The sequence below is a fragment of the Equus asinus genome, chromosome 11, assembly GCF_041296235.1.
Source record: "Equus asinus isolate D_3611 breed Donkey chromosome 11, EquAss-T2T_v2, whole genome shotgun sequence".
NCBI classification, from domain to species: Eukaryota; Metazoa; Chordata; class Mammalia; order Perissodactyla; family Equidae; genus Equus; species Equus asinus.
This window is the reverse complement of record NC_091800.1, coordinates 63,736,804-63,742,803: the sequence shown is the minus strand read 5'-3', so window position 1 is coordinate 63,742,803 and position 6,000 is coordinate 63,736,804. Positions and strand designations below refer to the sequence as shown.

The window sequence follows — 6,000 nt, the reverse complement described above, 5'->3', positions numbered from 1 at the left end:
AGAAATGATGTTGGATTTTGTCAAAAGCTTTTTCTGTATTCATTAAGGAATCATATGATTTTTCTTTTTAGTTTTTGAATATGTGGAATTATCTTGATTGGTTTATAACGTTAAACCAACCTTGCATTCCTAGAACAAATTATACCTGGTCGTAATATATTATCCATCTATATTTGTACTATCCATTGCTGTTTTTTTAAGAGTTAATGTCAACATGGTATATTTCTTTCCATCCATTTCTTTTAACCTATTTGTGTCTTTGTATTTGAAGTGTATGTCTTGTAGGAAACATATATAGGTCTTTCTTTTCTATTTAGTCTGACCAGTTCTAATTTTACTGTGGGCTTTTACAACACTTATATTTATGTTATTGATGACATGGTTAGGTTTAACCGATTTAAATCTGTTATTTGTTTTCTATTTGTATTATTAGTTTTTTTTCTTTTTTTAATTGCTTTTTCCTTTTAAATTAATTGAATACAATGTTCAGTTCTCTTTATCTTCTTTTTTGGCTAATTTTTTATAACTTCTTTTCATTTTAGTGATTGTTTAGGGTTTATACTATGTATATTTAACATCACAGTTATGTGATATCATATAACTTCATGTATAAAAACTTAAAAAATTTTATTTGAATCTTTATTCTTAATATTTTTACCAATGTCATCACGCATTTTAATTTTATACATTCTGTAAACACCACACTACATTGTTATTATTTTAGGTTAAATAGCAATTATGTTTTAATGGGTTTTAAATTATAAGAAAAATTTTGCATATTTATTCATTTAGACTCCATTTCCAGTACTCTCCAATTCTTTGCATAGATACATATTCCGTGTAGTATCATTTTCCTTCTGCCTGAAGGATTTTGGTTAACACCTTCTATAGTGTGTATCTCTGGTGATTAATTATTTCAGCTTTTGTTATCTGAAAACATCTTAAGAATCTATGATTTGAGGTAAATATATGTTTATTACTAAGTACTCACATGAATAATTTCCTATCATTGAAGACATTAGGAAGTAATAAATGCCACAACTGATGCTTCCACAGATGAAATAAATAGCTAAGGTCTTGACTAACCCATCATGGTAGTGCCATAGCAATGCATATGGATCAATACAAGGGTGAAGTATAAACAGAGAAAACATCTGAATTATGGAAAAATCTAATTATCTAAGAATAAAATTTGGTTATAGAAATCAAGTTCCACTTTTATATGCCTAAATACATGGTGGGAAGAAAATTATTACAGAGCAATTTACCTATATACCTTCTGTAATTATACTTATTATATTAGCAAATTGTCACATCGTTATACAAATGGGATTACTATAGGGCAGCACTATGTCGTGAGGTTTAAATTGGGAGGGATGCGTAGGACATATAGATACTAAATTTGTAAAGATTTACTTCCATGTAAAAGTTTTTAGCATATTATTTTAGTTTTTCTACATGTGAATGATTCCTTTTTTATAATACAGACATTTAACAATTTCCAAGCACCAGTTACGTGATAATCAAGGGGAAACAGAAGTGAACAAGATTTTTTCATTACACATAATACAGTCCAGCAGAAAATACAAGCAAATACACAGATTAATAAGGTGTGTACCCTGATATCACACTGTAGAAAAAGGAAATAAGTAGATAGGAAAGATCTCCAAGAAGAAATGACAGTTAAACCAAGATCCAATGGATCACTGAGGGGGAATCGGGTAAAGAAGAGACATGCTTCTGGTAAAGAGAGTAGCTTAAGAGATAGACCTAATTGAGAGATGGTAAGCCATATTTGAAGAATTAAAATAAATTTTCTTAGACCGAATAAAGTACTGTAGCTTTCAAAAATTATGTCTATAGTACAATACTATTATTTATTTAGAATAGTTGAAATTTTAAATTGAATACACCACTATCATACCAGTATATTGGTTAACTTTAAATACTGTTTCATATGCCCCGATCAAGACCTCTTACACTTTTATAACAAAAAATGTTTCAGGTTCCTGTAAACACGATATTTCTTTGTCTTGGACTGAGACACCGACTGGCTACCAACCAAACCTATACTATACCCACGCTGTACTCTCTACAGAAAAACCTTTCCTTCCTTGCAGCCATGCCCATAACAGTATATATCCTCCATGCATCAAACATAAATTATACATGTTGATCTACATTTGGTGGTAAATCATCCACAGTTTTTGTTTAAACAATGTTTAGAAACACCAGCACAGATGGGAGAAAGAGCACTGAATTGAGAGGCTATGTAACAGGTTAACTTGGAGTTTGGAACAAGTTTTAGAAAATTTTTTGTCATACAACAACGAAAAGCCATAGAATGCTTTTGTAAAAAGAAAGTCTATATAATTGTATTTACTCAAAGGTACTTTAAAATATTATTTTGAGGTTCTTATCTTAAATATTCTGCTTTCAAATTCCAAATTTGCTGGCACATATTTATTATAGAAAATATTTACTTCAAAAAGGAGCATTTTTAGGTATCTTTTTAAGTTAATTGATGATAAATTAGAAGGCTAAATAACTCTATAAGATATTTTATATTTCTTGTGTTGTTCAACAAGTAATTCTTTGGAGCTTGATGAAACAAATACTGGAGTTAAAAATCTTAGAACAGAGTATGTCACAACAGGGTCTCCTTTTCATGCTCTAAGGAAACACAAGTGCATTCTTAGCAGATGTACCAACATACATCACTACTGCTTGTTACAATATCAACAACAAGAACTATAAGCAATGGTCATACGGCACTCCCTCATGTAAGGCATAGTCCTGAGTGCTTGATGTATTTTCAATTTACCTTTATAAAAATGCTATGAGGACAGGATTATTACTATCTCCATGCTACAGCTGCAGAATTGAGGTATAGGGAGGTTACACAACTTAATCAAGACTGCAGAGGTTATAAGTGGTGATGGGATTGCAAGCCTGCTGGTTTGGCTTCCGTACATTTTATTACTTGTCATACAAAGCACTTTTAATAGATTTTTACATCATCTGATACAAGCGTCCACACATATTTAGTGCTTCTGCAAAAGAGAACAGAAATAATGCTGATGGAAAGGAAAATTGAGACACGATGGTGAATGAAAGGAACGTGAGCACAGAAAAAAGCTACTACTTCAGACCGCAAGTTACTAGATATGTAAACATGGACAAGTAACCTACTCTCTGAATTTTTTTCCTTTTCTTTAAATTAATAATAACGCCTACCTTGAAAAGCTTGTATGCATCATGAAATAACATTTTTCAAAGATCTAGTATAGCATCTGACATGTATTAGACATGTAGTAGGTCTCATATGATTACAGTCAAAACGGAATGAAGAGAGAGCTTGTACGTGTATATGAGAAAGAAGTGCCTCTATGAAGTCTGTCTCTTCATATAAAAGCAAAACCAGGACATATAGCAACAAAATCCACACATTTTTATGTGAAAAATAAAGGTACATGGTTTTTGTTTATTTGTTTCTTTCTTTCTTTCCGAGTTCTTGTATCATCAGGGCTAAATTGGTGGGTTGCAATGTAGCGCGGTGTATGCTACTTGCTGACCCAGACTGATTGCTGGCCCATTTAGTTGTGAATTTTACAGAAATCACTGATCAATCGAGTCTGGCAGGTAGTGTTTTTAAGGGCAACATAGATGTGGTACACATTTCCAGCTGGAAAGTCCAATTAGAGCCATGCACCAGACAAAGATGGCATCCAGTACTATTAGTGAGTACTTTTCCAGTCTCCTCTTTATTAATATTTTATTTTTGGTGTAAAATAGACTAGTTGAATAATATTAATTCTTTCCAGGAAAGGCTTCTTTGTTTGCTTCTACCAAAGACCCATATAGATTAAAAGAGGGTTAAGAGACCCAATAAAGATACCTTACTCATTTGACCAGTGTTATGAGACATTTTCAAAACAAGCTAATGAATATATGTCACATATCTAGAGAATGATTCTTCTTGTATTCCTCTTACAATTAATTAGCTTATAATATTAACACATATTTTCTTTTATTCTGACTGATGAGTTGAAATAAAATACAATTCAAAAACTGTTTGATTCCATATTGCACAAATATAGCCTGCTCAGTGGAAACTTAGAGAGAGCTCAAGAAGAAAGACCAATTGCTTTCTCATTTGTCCATTGTAAAATATAGAATTAAAAACTATCGTAGTACTAATCCAAAAGCAATAATGGATATTATAAAAGCAATGAGATTTCCCTCATTAGTTGCATTCATTCCTACATAATTAGAGTTTGTTCTGCTGGATCTTAGGTCAACAATCTGCTTTCATGAAGTCAATTTCTGGACCAAAATTGTCCTCGAGATCCTAATTAATTCCCCTGGAACAAACAGGTTTGAGATTGTGATGGCAATGTTCATTTACATTACAAAGCCTGTCCTCAGAAGTGTCAACAATTAAGAGTCATCAGGGTAGCCCTCCATTTGAGAAATCTGAAGCTGCCTTTTATTTTCCTTTCGAGGACTCCATATCTGGATTTTAATTTATAATCAGCACCTATTGGAAAGTATGAAGGAAGAACAGAAAACATCTGTTTGTAACAAGACAAAATGATTCTGATTACTTTATTACAATTACCAAGAATATTATAACTAACAGTGAGACATACACATAATACTTATATAAAGATTTAGTGAATTGTTATCCTAAAGATAAGAACATATTATAAAGTAAGATCATTTACAACCTTATGGACCATGTTGTAAAGTGCCGCTTATTTATAAAGGTATTATAAACACCCAAAATAAGATTTTTTAGGACTTAATTTGTTGAATGTTATTGTGTTGTCTTTTCACCTGAACAGGAATATGCAGCTGTCCATCTTGAAAAGCGTATAACTGCTAAAATATATTCATTCGATACAATTTTACCTGAATATAATTAAATCTTTTTGATACGATATTTTCATTTTACATATTACGGGCTTGATAAACTGCACATTTCTCACAGTAATGTGGTCTATTTAAAAATATAAAACACATCAAATATACATGTAACTACTTTTCCATTACCCATTACTACTGAATATCATGTCAAAGTGGGTTATAATGCGAATGAGCAAATATTTGTTGTTATTCAATATTATCTGGGGAAATACAAAAATGATTTGGGTGTAAAAGACATCTTGATATTTGCAATATGCTGAATTTGGTGTCCACAAAAGTTCATTTAAAGAAGACAATATTGAAAGTGTTTTAGAGGGTACTGGATTTTATATCAAGTTTAAAAATAATTAATTGAAGTGCAAAGATAATATTCTACTATAGGATTACAATCGTATCTAGAGTGATAATATTTAAACTGAAACAGCATCTAGGAGAAATTATCATATTTTCAAAAACAGGAAATATTTTCTAAAATGATTGGGAGTTTAGCAGAATTTGCACCAAAGTACAAATAGTTAACAACTTCTCCGTAGGTAAGAAGGAACTCCTGTCACCCAAGTAGAATATATATTCTGCTTATATATATATATATATATATATATATATAAATATGTTGCACATATATAATGTATATAAATAAATATATAATATATATATACATACACATATATATGAATGAATTATTGATTCATATGTTTATAAGAGCAGATTATATATGCTTGTATATACACACATATATATTTTGTATAAAAGTAGATTTCATATTCTAAGAACATTTTGTTATTTCTATCTGTTATAAAATACAAGCTTTCTTTTATAATGATGCATGCTTTTATATGTATATAACTAATTGACAGATTCAAATATCTTAATTTAGCTATAAAATATATTACTATTTTTGGAAAATTTATTATTGCATAAGTATTTTATACCACATTGAAGTAATCTTCCTAATCAAAGCCTTAAGAAAAGCTACCACATTTATTATAGACCACAGTATAAAAGTAAAAACTGCACAGAAAATACATTAATTTCCTTAGGACATTTGCAGATAACCACAGGTTATTCATT

General features: G+C 30.4%; 1 long non-coding RNA gene across 1 annotated transcript in view; it reads right to left on the bottom strand.

Annotated features, from left to right (window-relative positions):
• Nucleotides 1-1,853: 1,853 nt before the first annotated feature.
• Nucleotides 1,854-6,000, bottom strand: part of LOC139046510 (uncharacterized) — a 30,115-nt gene continuing 25,968 nt past the window's right edge. Inside the window, exon 3 of the long non-coding RNA XR_011506628.1 lies at nucleotides 1,854-4,540. This is a non-coding gene — a long non-coding RNA (uncharacterized lncRNA). The remainder of the gene's footprint in view (nucleotides 4,541-6,000) is intronic.